Here is a 17,928-nt window from a genome sequence, read left to right as displayed (position 1 = left end):
TGGGAAATTTGCTGCAGTACCTGTCAATTGCGGGAAATGGGGAGAATGTATTTGATGTATCGTGTAACAACTTCATTTGAAATTCTTTGCCTAAACTCTGAAGCAATCAGAGCTGCCAAAGGAAAGAGAAATAACAAAATGGGCATCTAGCAAAACAGTTTAATATAGAACAGCAAATTGTTGCCTAGGACAAGGTCAGAATTTGTTGATCAGAATTTGCACAAATGTACCTCTGTGTGCGTACATGTGGAGATCATTGCAGATAATGTGCCCTACATGCATCTGTAGCAGTCAATTTAGGCATATATTTTCTACCTTTTCTCCACAAGAAGAAGAATATTTACTGAAGCCATGTGAGGGTATCCCAGCTGAATCCTTGTTCAGCTGAGAAATCCAAACCCCCTATATTCTGGTATATGTGTGGATTGGGCAGAGGTGTCGTCCGTCCAATCCTGCTGACCTCCACGGTCCTACACCTGTGGAGTAATGACAGCATCTCCTGCCCCTTCCACCTGCCAAACATGATCTGGACTGGATCCCAGGTGACATAGTGATCTGTCTGCTGTTCCACCTTCTGCCCTGGCTGGCAGGACTGTGAATACCGCAGTCTCCTCACTACACCATTAAGCCTCATTGGGCAGCGACCAAGGTTAGTACTGCACCCTGGATGAGAACTCTGGTTAGCTTCTGTGCAGATGAAACACTAATCCACAGTTAGGGCTGAGATTGCATTGGGGGACATAGGTGGGCATGGGGAGGAGTAAAGGATCCTGCTTTCTGGAGTTTGCCTCTCTATGTGCAAATTGCAAACCATATTTGCAAGAAGTCAGCATTCCATTTACACCGGGCAAAGTTTGCAAAGTTAGCATGATCCTTTGTCATTTAAAAATGCAGGTTTCTGGCTCCCGCTTTGTCAATATGTTTGATTTACACTATTGTTCATTCTAAATCAACACCAAATATTGTTTGTTTTTGAAAACCTACGTAAAATCATAGGAGCTGGGCAAACAAGGAACCTGCCTATAATTCAGTGTCTAAGACGCAGCGTGTGTCCATTTAACAAACCCTACTCCCGGACAAAAACAAGCATTTGTTTGAGCATTGACACGCAAAATCAATACAGAACTCATTGAGGCTTCAGTTTACTTCAGATGTTTCTATGCTTTAGATGTTCTGAGACTATCAGTAGCCAGACTATTTCATCTTAGAAATTTCAAAAGATAAAATGGTTTTCTTCACCTTGTGTTACGGCCACATGTTTGATTTTAATAACTGTATGTAGTCATAATCAGAACGTTCACCCCCCCATAACAGCCCTGAGGGACTATTGCGTTTTGATGGGTGGGAGACGGGACTAAATCTGACAGATCAATGACCAGAAGTAACCACAGATTTGTTGCTGGAGGGGGAGCAGGAAGTGGTGCTTCCCCATCCAAGCTGTGGTGCATAGTATCCAAGGCCATTTAAGTTAAATATTTCATTATAGTAAGGTAAAGGTACTCCTGGCCGTTAGGTCCAGTCATGGACAACTCTGGGGTTGCGGCGCTCATCTCGCTTTACTGGCCGAGGGAGCCGGCGTTTGTCCGCAGACAGTTTTTCCAGGTCATGTGGCCAGCATGACTAAGCCAGTGTGGTGTAGTGGTTAAGAGCGGTAGTCTTGTAATCTGGGGAACCGGGTTTGCTTCCCCGCTCCTCCACATGCAGCTGCTGGGTGACCTTGGGCCAGTCACACTTCTCTGAAGTATCTCAGCCCCACTCACCTCACAGAGTGTTTGTTGTGGGGGAGGAAGGGAAAGGAGAATGTTAGCCGCTTTGAGACTCCTTCGCATAGTGATAAAGCGGGATATCAAATCCAAACTCTTCTTCTTCTAAGCCGCTTCTGGCGAAACCAGAGCAGTGCACGGAAACACCGTTTACCTTCCCACCAGAGCGGTACCTATTTATCTACTTGCACTTTGACATGCTTTTGAACTGCTAGGTTGGCAGGAGCAGGGACCGATCAATGGGAGCTCACCCCATCATGGGGATTCAAACCGCCGACTTTCTGAATGGCAAGCCCTAGGTTCAGTGGTTTAAACCACAGCGCCACCCACGTCCCTATTCATTATAGTACTAGGGTATTAATAATGATGATGATGATGATGATGATAGACAAAAATCTAACCATTTGGTGCCCATTCATGAAAGTGCAAATCAGCGGCCTTACTTTGCCTAATGATAGGGCCGGTTCTACATGGAAATCCTATATATTTTTGTTCAGAAGTAAGCCCTACTATACGAGTCAATGAGTCATATTCCAGGACAGGGTGCATAGGATTGTAAGGTGCTAGCAATAATGATCTCTGGACATCAGGACACATATACCTCATTCTCTGGCAGTGGTGCGGGTAGTTTTTGACTCAGGGCATAACAGTCTTTTGGGGACACACAAACACCTTTAGATGGCCACGCACTTTACTTCATTCATTTCAAAATGTCACAAGCCAGCCCTGCTGCTTATTCTGCGGAGTGAGGCGTTGGGACTTCTGCATCTGAGTCCTGCCCTGATACCACCACTGCTCTCCGGATCATGTTGTTAGCTTGCCAGAGGGAAGGGCTGCTGGCCTTTTCTTCATTGAAGCCAGCTACACCTACACCATTTAAAGCACTTTACCATCATGGCTCCCTACATTTCCCTTCTGTTTTTGGTTTTGGTGTGTTCCAGATCATGGGGCTTTGGGGAAATGCAATGGCTGATCAGATAGCTAGGATTGGCACTGGGACAGATGGACATTCTGTATACTGGTGTATTTTTCATTAACTAAACATTTTTATTTTATATATTGCTGTGACTTTTAATACATATTCTGTCCTGAGAGTCTGGTGAAGAGACGGAATGGCAATGTTTTAAGTAAGTAAGAAAGGCAGAGTGGTGACACTGAATATTTCTCAAGCTGAACAGGCAATGCTATGAGATGCAACAAATCCTCTATTTGTTTGTCCTCAGGTTTTTTTTTTATTTCTTTCTTTCTCATTTATGGAATCATCTGTCAAGAATGCAGAAGGTGACAGTGAAATGCATAGTTCAGTGTTAACAGCAACAGCTTTTCTTTCCTCTGACAAAGGCAACTGCTTAAATAGGTCATGGAATAAAAATAGTATTGAAAAGCAATGCATACGGATCGGATATAGTTTCTTGCTCCAGTAGTGTAAATCTAGAGTAACCCAAGTTTTACAAAAGTAGCTTGAACAATATGGCAATGCAATCCTACATACACATGTCTACTACTCAAGAGGAAGTCCCACTGAGTTTAATGGGGTTTAAGCCCAGGAAACAGTACAGGATTAGAGTCTAATTTTATTATTTAGGATGCAACACTATACTCATGTAGCTGGGAGTGTGTCCCATGAAACTCAATAATTCTGAGTAGACATGTTGATGTGTAGGTGGGTTCCCACAAGGCAAGACACGGTGATAACAACAAGAACTTTTATTGAACTAACAGAACAGGACATCGGGGCAGAGCAACTGCTTATATACATTTCTGAAGGCCTGGGCCACCCACTCCCAACGTGATTGGCTTTCTAAACTTCCAAGCTGCGAATCATAACTCAGAGTTTAAGGGCCAATGGCAGAGGCCCAAATCCTGAAATGTTCTGTGATTGGATGTCATGTATCGAATCAGAACACAGGAGCTCATAATCCTTAGTTCAGACTCAGACAAACACAGACCACTGAATATATAACACATGTATAGGATTGCCCTGCACGTTCGTTAATGTGAAATCTGATTATTAAAAGTCTGCTTATTTATCTTAAATATTTAAATGAAGAATTTCAAAGTAATGGAACTGAAAACAGCAGAAGAGATAACACCTTAAACATCAGTTTAAAAACAACAAAAATAGCAGCATCACGTTAGGAAAGAATCATCTTAAAATGATTGGGTGTGTAATTGGTAATGTCTTGCTCATTTTGCTATGTGGGGCCCAGGACTTCTGCCCTGCCCTGAGTACAACCAGAACTTTCCATTACTGGTCATGCAGTGGTTTGCAGTTGAAAATATTGACATCCATAGCCAAGTGGGACCTCTTTGTGCATAATTCATTGTGAGGTCAAAGCCAGTAAATGGCACTGTGAAATCTGATTATTAATGTATTAGCAAAATCTAGTTGAAAAAGCCATTTGATTTCTGCTTCTGCCAGCAATTGAATGATTACTTACATGGAACATTTGTAGAAATGAGGATTTATTTTAGCAAGCTGAAGTATCTGTAGTGTAAAAGTGTGTGTGTAAGACACAGAGAGGAGACTCCTCTGGAAGTAAGCAGATCATGCAGAAAGCTTATACTAGAAAAATGTCTTCCAAATCCAATTCTTCTTTTCAAACTATCATTGCCAGAAGGTTGCCTCTGAAATCCTTCTAGCTTTTTATTCACTTCTATTCTTTTCATATTTACTCAGTGCAGATCACTGTGACATTTTTATTTAGCTGCATGATCGTCCTGAACCTTTGATCATTTTATTTGCGGTGACCTCTGTGCTGACTGCCTTGGGTAATTTGTGCCATCAGTGGTTTTGATTAGTTCAACTCTGGTGAGTCTTATGTCTTGATCTTCCCCAGGGATCTGAAGAAGAGCTCTGGAGCTAGCTCCCATCAAGAGTGAAAGTGTGTGTGTGTATGCTACTGGTTTTGTTTTGTTTCATAGTCACTACAGTGAGATTAATGTTGTACCAAACACTGAGCTAAGAGGAAACTCCAGTTCCTACTCTAATACTAACATTGGCAAAATGAGACAGAAAACTCAGTCTTAGCTGTGACTTCATCGCATATTAGCTAATGACTATTAACTGGTAGCTCTTTCATCTTAAGATGGGATCGTTTGAGACTTGCTTATCCTTGAAATCAACACTGACTAGATTTTCAGCATCTTAGCCCAAAACACCCTTTACACACCAATGTTCTTTCCTGAAATGCTGGCCTTCCCTATTTATTTTGATTGAATGGGAGGAAAAGCTTGTGCAGGAGAAGCTTCATTAAAGTGAATGGGGAAGTTGGTCCATGCTAGGGAGTGTTTATAACAAATTTATTCTCTGAAATGCTGGCTAGGACTAGAGCATCCTGAATAACTGCATGCTGAACCATGTGCTAGGATGACAGCAGGCACTGGGGGAAGAACAAGAAGAGGACTTGGCTAGAATGACTTGATATACAGGGGCCAGATCAAAAAGAGGACAAGACTCCTGCTCTATGAATGTTGTGTAAAGGAGGGAATTGTTATGTAAACTTCACCTGCTGAATTTCTTCTTCTACCTGATTAGAGCCTTTACTCCTTTTTTTGTCTGGCCATCCTATTGAGCTAACAAACAGCCAGTGCTGGCTCTGATAATAGGCAGAGTGTGGCAGCGGCCTCAGGGAGAGGATGCTGGGTGTTCTGGGGAAGCAATACTGGTACCACCTACCCTTACTATTCCTTGTATGACTAGCGGGGATTCTCTGCTCTACACATCTATCGGAGGAGTAGCAGTCCTGTCCTGTTTTGTATCTGGCTACGATTTTTGGAGCACAATCAATCAATCAATCAATCAATCAATCAATCGCTAGCTAGCAGCATACATGACTTGAATCCAAAACCATGATGAAGACTTTACATTTATTCATTTAGTATTGGAAGACACAAGATCTACCCACCTTGGAAGAATGGCAGATGAAGGTGATAGACTATATGGGACTGGCAGAAATGACTGGCAGAATCCGAGACCAGGGAAGAGAGACGGCGGAAGAAGATTGGAAGAAATTTAAGGATTACCTTAGGAAACATTGCAAAATTACTGAATGTTAGAATGACGTTGGTTTAGAAATTAAATGGTTTCCAGCTGTAATGATTAAGTAAAAAGAAAAGAAAGGCTAAGGGAGCTAAGAAATATAAGGGAGAGGATTTGCTGAATTAATAATTAGAAACTGGAATACAGAAAGGGGAGGTATGAGGAGGTCGGGGAAATAAGTTATAAGAAAATAAGGGATTGAAATTATACTTGTTTTTGTATGCGTTTTGTTTGTATTATTGTTTTGTTTTTATATAATTGTTGAAACTTTAATAAATATCTTTTTTTTAAAAAAAATACATTTATTTACCGTATTAGTTGTATGTCACCCAATAGTTTCCAAGAAACTTAAAGACAAATAAAGGCAGATAAGTAATAACACAGGGGAAGGGACCATATATTGCACTAACATTTCATATAACATGCAAGAAAACAAAAACAACACACCAGCCCTTAAACAGTAACAAACAACATTAGCAATGTAGTCAAACAATAAATGAAGCAATATTCCGACCCACTAGTTAGCAGATAAATGAAACCTCAGTCACCTCCCTAGACCAAAAGGCATATACTTCAAAACCTAAACCACCCCCTCCCCAGTAATCTCTCCAGCCCACCTGACAGTCTGTCATCAGGCCAGCTGCTGCAGATCAGTTGTGGTGGGGTCCAGAAGTCTTCCTCCAAGCATCTCTCCTCTCTCTTCAGCGGGAGCAATAGAAAAGCAAAGCAGGGAGATGGTGTCAGACGTTTTACCTGCTTTGCAGTTGTCCCAGCTATTGCTCATCTCTTGCTGCTGGTGGGAGTGCAGGAAGCAGGGGTCCTTCCACTTGGTGTCAAGACCAGCTGTGTCTGGCTTCTTCACTATGCAAGTTTCAATGAATGCTGAAAACACACCTATTTACCCTGGCCTTTGACATCTCAGATGTGTGTTTTCAGGGCCCACCCTCTTCCTGTTTTAACTGTTGTTTAATTCTTAATTTTTGAGTTGTTGTAACCTGCTCTGGGACTTGCTGGCAAAGGGCGGGTAGCAAAGTTCAAAGTAGTTGTAGTAATAATACAATGGAGTGAAAAATGTGTTCTACCCAACCTTCTGCCCTGGCAGTGCTTCGGGTGTGGTGACGACTCCACTTCTCTGTTCCATCATTCTTCATCTGACCTGTTACCAAGAACAGAACTGTTACTTTTTTGAAGGGTGCCTGTCACATCCCATTATTATCAGGGCTTCCTGAGATCCAAGTGCAGTGCCTGTCATTTGCTGTCACCAAACTCATCTATAACTTCTTCTGTGCATTCAAAGGACACAGTGTCCTTTAAAAGAAAGAAAGAAAAATAAGTAAATCCAACAGTTTATTTAATGTAACCTGAGTTAATTGCTACGTATTCACTTTGCAGCATTGAAACAAAACCAAAGGGGCATAACATGTTAATAAAATGTTGAATTCAGAGTTAGTCACATTTAGAGTAGAGCCAATCAAAGCAATAGTCATGACTTAAGCTCCACTGGTTTCAGTTGATCTACTCTAATCATCTTTGAGCCAACCCAAATGTAGGGTCCTGAGTATCTTGTTACTTAAGATTTTCTCTGGTTTTGATTCCTTTTCTGTGTGTGATACTTTAGTCAAGAAAAAGAAAAGGAAAGTAATCCATGTTGTTTCCTTTGAATTACTTGATGATGAATGGGCCTATAACTTTTTAGTCTGTTATACAGTTTATCATACTGCTGTGACAGACCTACAAAAATGACATGAGATAAAATCTAATATAAAATATATAAAGTATAGCTAGTTTTACTTTGTACAGATCTATAAGCTTCCGCAAAACAAGTAATAAATAGAAATAACAAAATAAATTGCCTTTGAAGTCTGCATGAGACAGTTCCTTTCAGTCAGCCTCAAGTGAAGAAAGAAATGAACATTTTATGTGAGAAGGTGAATCTATAATGTCAAAAAAATAAAAAGCAATAGGTTGGTGGTAGTGCCACATTAGAGAACTGTGACCTTCTAATGTACCAAATGCTCCCTATTTCTCTGGCTGCCTTATGTATAAAATGGTCTGTGAATATGTTTGTGTACTTGTTGTGTCTGTCCTGCAAGATTTGTGTCTGTCTTTAGGCATTCTTCTAGTAAAACTGCTTACATTTTATGCTTGTGGTTTTCTCATAGATTTAGTTTCATTGTCTCTCTGGAGATGGTCCCTGAAGTAAAAGAGAGGGAGAAGAATCTTTGCGGTAAGAAATCTAATATTTATTAGTCTCTTGTTGAAAGCAAGAAATACAAAAATATATGCTTAGAGAAATAACTGATGTGCGTTTTAAACTGATGTTCACATTTTTAAAAGATTCGTGGAACCCAAGGGGTTACCTGTATAGGACAATTATTGACAACACTCTGTTATTAATAAAACAGGTGCCACATCTTTCAGAACCCTATTTTAGCCAGGGAGAAATTTTCACTGAATCCTGCCATGTTTATTTTTACCAGCTGTAGCTGCCCACAAGGCCTGTTGAAAGCATGCATCTTATTTTTATAAAAGGCTTTTTTAATGGATCAGAGGGTGGGGTGTTTTGTACTTATTGTTTGCTCTAGAAATAGTGTCCCCCTGTATTTACTGGCATTTAGGTTTCTGGCATCTGTGTTGGTTGAGGAGCTAGCTAACTATGGCAATATATCATGTCAAACTAGGCTAGTTATATAACTGTTAAAATGCTAGTTTTAAAAAAGATGCCCTGGAAAATGTTTTTCTACATTAGAGTCGCATCTCTTTGTATTAGAAATAAGCCAGTGTAGTGTTGTTGATGGGGTGTTGAAGAGAACCGGAAAGACTGTAGTTAAAATCCCTGCTCAACCATGACATTCACTGGGTGACCTTGGGCAAGTCACAAACTCTCAGCTATTCTCTCTCAGGGTTGATGAGGTGGTAAAAGGAGGGTGGGTGGTATCATATTTGCAGCCTTGAGCTCCTTAGGAAAGGGCAAGCTAATTATTGCAATAAATAATGTTTTCCTATCACAACTCTGATATCTGTAAGCAGACAAACTCCACTATGCAATGGGTTTTTCCAACAAATTCTTGGCATGCCTTGCTGCAAACATTCTCTTTCAGGAGTGAGGGGATTGGCTATCCTTGGCTTGATTCTAATCAATAGGGAAGTTATAGCCAATGAGTTCAAAGTAGTGGGAACTTTGCGGGGACTGTGTCCATAAAATGTTGGACTTTTTGGACTGGAATAATGGGCTGGAGTTCTGGATCTTATTGAAAACGAAAGGTCAGCACAGTCAAATATGTGCCTTGAATTTCAGGACAGCTGGAGCTCAGAGAAAAGCTAAGTAGGATTTGATGGCTAGATACCCTAATGGGAATAGAAGCCCAAAAAGGCTGATTTCCTGGAGGCAGAATCACAAATAATGCCAATGAGAAACGAAAAGAAAAAGAAAAAAAGAGGGAGACATCTAAAATGACAGTGATGTTACACAAAAAAGCAGAGTGATGAGCAGAAAACAAAAAAGGACATATATAATACATGGAAGAAAGGAGAGGACACCAAGGACAAGTTCAGATGAAGAGCCAATACTTGTAGAGGCAGCACCAGGAAAACTAAAGCTTAGAACAAGCTGAGGTTGGTAAGGGATTTTGCAAGTTACAAGAAGGGCTTTTCTTCTATGTTTAAGGCAAGAGGAAGGAAACAGCAGGCTTAATGTGGAGTATGGATGGTGAAATGTTAACTGTTGACAAGGAAGAGGCACCACAGGTCAACTCCTATTATGCCTCAGTCTTCTCCCAAAACATGATTTGTGTGCAGCTTTTCAAATGTAGTATGACTGGGGAGGAGTCAGGATTGCAGTTCTAGGTTGATAGTGAGGTGGTAAGGAATACCTAGCTACCTGAATGAGTCTGAAACTTTGGGGCCAGGTGAATTGCATCATAGGGAACTAAAGTACTTTCAGAACCATAATATTTGCAAAAATCCTGGGAAAGGGGTGAGGTGCCACCACAAGACTGAAAATGATGGCAAGACTGAACTGTGCAAATTTTCCAGTCTTCAAAAGAGGGGGAAAAGAGGAAACAAAATTATGGGCAATCTAGTTTTGATTCCAGGAAAGATGCTAGAACTGATGATAATGGAAGCGGTTTGAAATAATCTTGATAACGATGCAGTTATTAGTAGCAACTATCATGGATGTGTCCAGAATAAATTTCTGCAGACTCAAATTATCATTTTTAAATTAGAGGACTATGAGAATATTATTGACATAATTTGTCTTGCATTTGACAAACTTACCCTGCTACACTTTGGTGAGCAAAATTGTTAAATGTGAGCTAGCTGAGAATTCTGACAGATCCTGTCACAGCTAGTTGAAAAATCATACCAAAAAATCTAGTTCATATGTACATGAGCTTGGCACTGGTGTCCTCTTCCTTTCCTCTCTTCTTCCAATGCAGCTGTAAGGAAGAGATTATGTTTTTGATTCCGTTTTCAATTAAATATGATTTATTATTACATATGGGCCACAAACAAGGGTTAAACATCAACATGATTTAGGTTATCAAAGTAAACCACACTTTTGTCCACAAATCATATTTAAATCTAACCACAGTTCATCTGGGTTAGACATAATGATAAACCGTGGTTAGTTAAAATTTGAAATGAAAGCTTCCCGTCTCTTCCGTGTAGTTGCACTGGAAAAGGAAAGCAGTTCACAAGGCCCAAGCTTGTGTACATAACACTACACCACTGCTCATGTAGCACTGTATTATATAGTTCTCAAATCTCATTAGTTCTATTGGTTGTTCTATATTTGAGTATTCACTTTGAAGTCACACTTCAGTCACCTCTTGTAATACAGAACAGCTGATGAATCTATAACAAGCCTTTTGTAGAAGATACTCCTTTGAATCTAAGGGATGTGAATGCTCGACTGTGAACACCTTTCTTGTTTTTCTTTTCGCTTGTTGACATACATTTCTCTTTCTTTTCTGTGAGATTCTGTGGGGTCTTTTCCTCCTTTTTACAGAGATGAAGCTACATTAGGAAACACGAGAACTTTTCTTCTTCAAGTTTGGTTATTTATAACCAGTTTAGCTCTATAATTAAGCTTGTATTTAATTGCTGTAATTGTGCCATCCTTGACAAATGGGTTTCTCTGGGCTAGAGTATGTGCTGATATTTTTATTCTATTGAATTCCTTTAAAAGGCTATCTAGGGAGCTTCTGAAAACCTTGAAATAAATACAGGTCCCACACGAGTCTAGAATCCAAAAGAGGACACACACACCTTGGAGAAAGCTGCACACATGTTCCAACTTTTGTGTGCTATTGTCATTGTGTTTCCCTCCCCTCCCCCCCCAGTGCTGAAGAAGTAAGCCACTGATTTCTTAATAAATTGCTTCTCTCTTTGGAAGTGGAAATTGCAAAAGTGGACCAAGAAGAGAGGGCTCTGGTTAAGCAGATGTTTCTCTTCTATACAAGCATTTCTGTTTGTTCAGTCCTGACCCCATTGTATGACGTTTGAGAAAAATAAGTAAGGGTTTTTTTAAATCATTAAGAATGCTGGGAATTGTAGCTCTGTGAGAGGTCCATTACAATTCTCATAATTCAGGGGCAGGGGGAGCCATGACTGTTAAAGTAATATAAAGGTGTTTTCAGTGTATGGTGTAGATATTACCTTAGTCTTCAGGAAGATTCCCTCAAATTGATTCCCCTTTTCGTTTCCCTCTCTCTTTTATTCTCTAGAGTTCATAGCCTTTATCACTTGCTACAGCTCCAAACATCTTGCCCTTGGGAGCTGAAGTGAAATCATATGAAAGAAGTAAGGCTTCTGTTTTCATAGTGTGGCTGTGGCTTGGTTGAAATTTATGTAAAACTCAGCCACGGTCATATAGAAGATTTATGAAGCCCTTTGATAAGCAATTCAGCACATTTTCAAATATCTAAAAATAGACACCATTGCATATTACATAAAGGAGCAATATAGTTGACACCTCATGTATAACACTACCTCTTGTTATTTACCTTCAGTTTCTGAAAATGGCAAAAAGCAGTTGTTTTTTATTGAATCAACTGCAAAGTCAGGTTATGCAGCAATTTTTCATTGTTTTTTCAAAATGTTCTCTATTTTAAAAAAAAGTTTCTCCAGTTTGAAAGGTTGCAAACCTTGTCTGATAGAATATTCAAGAATAACTGTCAGCACTGTTGTGGGAAGATGTACAACTTATGCACACTGCCGACAATATACTCTTGGTCAGAAGTCTAATTGATCTCAGTGACATCAGAGGTGCCATCTTACAAGGGTGATGGGGGGGGAGGCAATGTTGTGACATCACAATGTCCTGACGTCACACACGCGATGTCAGGACGTGTGGAGGAGCCAGGGCCAGAGCTGAATGTGTCGGCCATGCAGCCTCAACCCTTTGTCCCTCCAGAGGTTTCTGCACTACAGCTCACATCAATCTTCCATTGCAACATCTGGATGGTCAAAGGTTGCCCTGCCCTATATGAATCCTTTGAAATGTGTAGAGCCTCAGTCAGCCATTCTGAAAGGGACTGTGGCTTGCCATGGTATGATTCTTAATAACTTTCTTTAGGAGTGAGGAAGGTATTTCCATTTCCACCCATATGAAGATCCCATCTTCTGAGATTGCTTAGGCAGCAGTTCTCAACCTGTAGGTCCCCAGATGTTGTTGGACTACGACTCCCATCATCCCTGACCACTGATCATGCTGGCAAGGAATGATGGGATTTGTAGTCCAAAAACAGCTGGGGACCCACAGGTTGAGAAACACTGGCTTAGAGGCACATGTCTGCAAACCTTTAGGTGAACAGTGGCTGGCTGGCTACATTGCAGTTGATAACAGTCAACGCAAGGCCATCATATGAAAGTTTGAGGTTTTTTTCTTTTTTATAAAGCGACAGATAAATGTAATCAGTAATGGTGATAATACAATAGGGGATAATTTAGCTCAGGTATAAGGAATATGTGCCCCCCCATGGTTTCATGCATTTTTATAAGCTGCATGAGACCACTACCATTCTGAGCATCTCTGATCATGTTGGCTGAGACTGGGAACTGGAGTCTAACAAGTGCTAGAGGATCACAGGTTCCTCGTCCTCCTGCCCCTCTTTTGGTCAGACCTCCAAATCTTCCTGCAGAGCACTGTGGCTCAGACGTAAAGCTCTTGCTATGCACAGGTTCCATCTCTGACTCCTTCAGGCACAGCCTGGTCTGAAACCCTGTAGGCTGAACTAAATTAGATGGACTAATGGTCCAACTTGGTATAAGACGCTTTCTTCTGCAACAAACATACTGTTGAACTCCCATGTCTGCAGCACTTCTGTGTGCTATCGGCTATGCCAGTGGTGTCCAAACTTTTTTCAAAGAGAGCCAGATTTGATGAAATGAACAGCCATGGGGGCCGACCAAAGGGCCGACCAAAGTTTTAGGATTTTACCACAGGAAATACCCCAGGGGTCGGATTAAACCAACCAGTGGGCTGGATTAGGCCCCCAAAACGCACTTTGGATATGCCTGAGCTACGCTGTCCCTTTTATGGTTGCATTTAGATATTGCTGATTTCTATGGAACTTAGTTTCAGCCAAAGAGCACAGAGCAGCAATGGCCAAAACCCTCCAATGACCCCCCCCCCGGCTCACAAACATCTGTACCCACATCCTGGTGGGGAGCAAATCGCCTTCTCCCTGGTCACCAGATTGATCCTTTGATGGGCAGAGAGGGGTTGACAGTTCTCTCTTTAGTGGATCAATTTAATGCGGGGGAGGCTTTGTGCCTGCATGTAGGGTGTGTGTGTGTGTGAGAGAGAGAGAGAGAGAGAGAGAGAGTGGGGTGGCTGCCTCCACCATTGGCGTGTGACCAACCCTGATGTTTGGCCAAGGGTAAATGCAACCCTCAGACCATAAAAGGTCAGCCACCCTAGGCATAAAGTCTTGAGGTTTTCGGTAACCATTTGTAAAGGATATGATCAATGGAATATTGTTGACATGCTTAGGAGTCGGTTCTAAACCGTTCAGCTTGTTTTTCCTTCCTAATTATTTTCTATCTTATATTCACATAATAAAATATATTTACATTGTGGTTGTTTATCTCAACATGACATCCGACTTTTACTTCTCTTTTCTCCCCAATTACTGGGAAGTGGTGCTTGCACCCCAATTCAAAAGCCATTAAAAAAGGACAACTTTTGTTGGCTAAGCTCTAGGCTTGTTAGATTCACTGATGCTTTATGAGGCTTATAATATATTAATGTTCACTACAGAATAAAGGCAGACAAAAAAAATATTGATTTCAGAGAGAATGTCTTTTAGCTGGGCTTTCTTATTTCAGAGCTGAATATACTGTAGATTTTGCATCTGTGCTGGGAGCAAAGAGATTTTTTAAAAATCAGTTCTCCATCAGGGAGGAGGTATTGACAGTGTACAACCAAATCAGCAAAAGGCATAATGGTTCTATTCAGGATAATTCAAGAATAGTTCCATCTGTTTACTCTAACCTGGGTCATTTGAAGTACATGTAAACATTTATTAAGAAGTACATGTAAACATTTATTCTGAAATTCCTTTAGCAAATTAAAAAAAAATAATGATTAGCAGTAGACAAATGCTCTCATATAGGTGATAGTAAATCCTACTGAAATTGGTAAGCTGCTGAACTGGTTTAGACATGATACAGGGAATAGCCAACACCATTGTGAGTTCCCCATCCCTTAGCCATATTGTTCAGAAAAACAACGGATATAATAGATGAACAAGTTCAAAACCCATTAGTATTGTTGAAGATGCCGATTTAGATATACATGCACATGCACAACCATGTAGTGGTATGAAAATTGACTCACAGTAGCTATGTGGGTGGGAGATCACAGCAATTTCATCCAGCCGTGTTAAATACACGCGAGCTTTGGATATTAACAGGAGGAAAAAATACTTCATGTTTGGTATAGGGTGGAGGGACCTACTGCTTAGTCAGGAGCCATAATTTAGTCTGTTAGCTCTAGTTTTACTTGATTAGCCAACCGACTGAGCTGATCAGAATTTACAGCCCTTATTTTGTGCTTTGTGTTCTTGTATTTTTACAATGCCAGATTAACCTCCTTAAAATAAGGTACCTTGAAGAAAAGTGCTTCTGGAAGTGTAAGGGCTTCTAAAAACAAACCTGTTCTTCGTTTCCTTGAGAAGGCTAAAGATAAGAGGGAAAACACCATAGAACGATTTCGGTGGCTGAAGCAATGATATGATGCTCCCATTAAATTTTCAGAATTACACTAGATAAGATAGTTCAAGCCGGAGTTGGAAGACTGGGAGTGGATGGTTCTGCACATCAGAAAGTGACAGACACATGCCACTAGTGCTAGCTGTTCTTTATCCAGGAAGGAATCTCTAATACCTCTCCACTCTTCTCTCATTCCCCCCTTTTGCTCTGAAGCCTTATCACTGGGAGCAACAGAGCTGCCTTTCAGCATTTACCTGGTTTATATTCTTCACTCAATCTATCCCAGTTAATAGAAAAGATATAAAGTAATAATAAAAGTAATGGTGACAGACAGGAAGTAGGAGTTCAGATGCATTGTGTCCACTGTCTGGAGGCTTCTTGTAAAGAAACATATTTCCCCCCAGGTTTTCCCTGACCCACAAAATTGGCCCCCATTATTGTTTTCACAGTACTGTGCAGTTTACTGGTTTTAAATGCTGTATGGTGTTTTTATGATACCATTTTATCTGGTATTTTTATGTTGCATTTCTGTATACTACTTAGATATGTTTAAATATTAAGTAGTTTAGAAATGGTTTTAAATAAAACAAGCAGCTTCCAATGTGCCAAAGACATGAGTTTTGATCATATCTATCACCTGCAGTGCAAATGGGACTGGAAATTTGAAAGTACAGGCACAGCAATTGTTCAACTAGTGATGAAGAGGCAGTTGCTTCGGATAAAAATATTAACTTCTAGGCCAGTTAGCCAATAACAATGAGCATCTTATTATATAAACTCAGTGCTTTTTATCTAAAAAAAAATGTTTAGGGGTACTCTCATTTTGACTCAAGAAAATCATCATTTTATAGTTCAAATTGGGGAAAATAAATACAGTAAATGGACAAAAGTGCAAAGAACATGCATTATCTCATATTACACAGCAGACAGCTCACGGTAACTTCCACATTGGCATGAAGTTGTGTGCACTAACATTTTCCTGATTCCTTTCTGGGAAAGGAAATGAAGCTGCCATCGGAGGTGATAACAACAAAACTGACCAATCACCATGCTAGATTCCAACTCCTACTTCACACATTAAACATTTGTTTTCACCTGAGACTCAGGAAATATTGCGCAGGGGTAGCAATGGAACTGACAATTCACTGTGCTAGAGAAGAAACTAAAAAATGATATATTTTAGATATAGATTCACAAAATGTTTAGGGGTATGTGTACCCCTGCATCCCCCCCAAGCACTGTATAAACTACTGGTATAGGTCAGGATCTGCTGCTTCAAGATGGTCCACTGGGTTCATCCCAATGGTATGACTGTATGATTGGCTTGTGCTTAATATTATGCAAATAGATGCATAGTGGATTATGTGTGCTGAATCATTCCCGGTGATTTTTGACTGACTAGAATAATGCAAGAAAACTAATCTTTAAAACAAAGAAGAAATATGCTCTTTTACACTTAAAGTAGAATTCTGTATGATAAAATGTTCTAAAATTATGTTGAAAAGATTTTCCTTGAACAGGATTAGCAATTTCTGTTCAAAATGAATAAATCCTGGTCTTAAACAAGGAAGCTTGTGATTGCTGTCTAACATACTGAAATAAAAATGCTTGATGCCTGTGCTTGTCTTTTAATATTAATGTAATCCCTCTGAGCATATCGGTCTAGTTTTTCACAGACTTCCTTGTGTTTAGAGCCCCCTTTTCAAAGGGAAACATAGCCTAAAGGGAATACACCATGTTTTATTTCAAAAAGCCATTTGAGATTTTCATATTCATATTCTTGGAGCTAATTGTTGCTCCTTTCTTAAAGATATATTAACATATTAGCCCTATCAAGCTAAACTTCGTGTCTATTGCAAGCATTTCCAATACATATATAGAAAGTTGATGCATACCAGAAAAATACAGGCTTATACTGCATAACAGAATGGTAACAGAACATATGCACAGGGACATTTTTATTCCCTGTTATCCAAAACATTCTTACCCAAATTATCAACCAGGTAGTGATGCCAAATGGCAGCTGTGGTGCTCCCAGTGCTGGGGTGCTAATATAACTCCTTGCAAACTGTAATGGAGCCACGGAGAAGTGTCCATCATCTGGCCAGAGAGTTAGCCCATTAAGAGATCCAGTTTCCCAGAAATGGGTAAAGCATGGAAGAAGCAGAACCCCGGCAGAGACCATTCTAACCCTTGTTAGACTAGAGCAACTTGCTCACTGAGCTCTCCTTGGTGCTGAAATGACTAATCTGCCTTGTTGTGGGCTTCTCTGCAGAACCATAACATAACAGTCAAGCACACAAGCAGGTTATGAGCACAACAGCTTTCGTTCTTTCTAATCAGCTCGAAAACTAGTACTGGATGTGGTACTTTGACATATTTCACCCCTTTCCTGACAATCTCTTGCATGGAATTTACATTTTTCACAATGGCTGGTTTGAGCTGTCCATTGTGATCTAAAGTAGGGTTGCCATATATCCTCTTTTTCCAGGACATGACCTCTTTTTCACGGGTAGAGTCGTCATAGTGATCCATAGTTAAAAGTAGAAGTCGGCAAATGTGTCCCTTTTTTTGCTCTTCAAAATATGACAACCCTATGTGTACTTGGAGGAGCGCCCATACGCATGCGTATTTGCTATTTCCAGCGCACTTCCGGGATAGAGGAACACTCATGCGCATGTGCACACACTATTTCTGGCACTCTTCCGATCCGGTCTGCCAGGGAATGGACTGGCCAAGCCTCAAAAAATGTTGCCAACCCTGGCTTAGAGGTTTTCTTACAATCAAGTGACATATAAATTATGTTAAATAAATAATATTCTCCATCTAAGGAAGGGAGAAGTTTTATTAGAGTTCAGGGACTTATTCCAGCCAGGCAAAAACACTCAAGGAAGATGCAAAGCA

General features: G+C 40.3%; 1 protein-coding gene and 1 long non-coding RNA gene across 7 annotated transcripts in view; one reads left to right on the top strand and one right to left on the bottom strand.

The window, feature by feature from the left end:
- The window catches only part of ZNF385D (zinc finger protein 385D), a 571,924-nt gene that overhangs the window by 144,980 nt on the left and 409,016 nt on the right, over positions 1-17,928 (top strand). For both annotated transcript variants that reach the window (XM_083705882.1, XM_083705891.1), the window contains exon 4: positions 7,968-8,032. The gene's annotated coding sequence lies outside the window, so the exon portion shown is untranslated. The remainder of the gene's footprint in view (positions 1-7,967; positions 8,033-17,928) is intronic.
- LOC310828450 lies at positions 6-12,092 on the bottom strand. 5 transcript variants are annotated; one of them, XR_014556881.1, is made up of 5 exons: positions 11,955-12,088; positions 7,942-7,999; positions 6,423-6,961; positions 6,116-6,152; positions 11-112 (listed from the first exon to the last, which is right to left on the bottom strand). It is a non-coding gene; the product is annotated as an uncharacterized lncRNA (long non-coding RNA). The 5 variants fall into 5 exon arrangements; XR_014556882.1 differs by lacking the exon at positions 11,955-12,088 and adding an exon at positions 11,467-11,576; XR_014556883.1 differs by lacking the exon at positions 11,955-12,088 and adding an exon at positions 10,084-10,238.

This window comes from Podarcis gaigeae (genome assembly GCF_964106915.1).
Source record: "Podarcis gaigeae genome assembly, chromosome: 12".
Lineage (NCBI taxonomy): Eukaryota > Metazoa > Chordata > Lepidosauria > Squamata > Lacertidae > Podarcis > Podarcis gaigeae.
The sequence above is the reverse complement of the archived record's forward strand: the minus strand, read 5'-3'. Positions and strand labels throughout refer to the sequence as shown.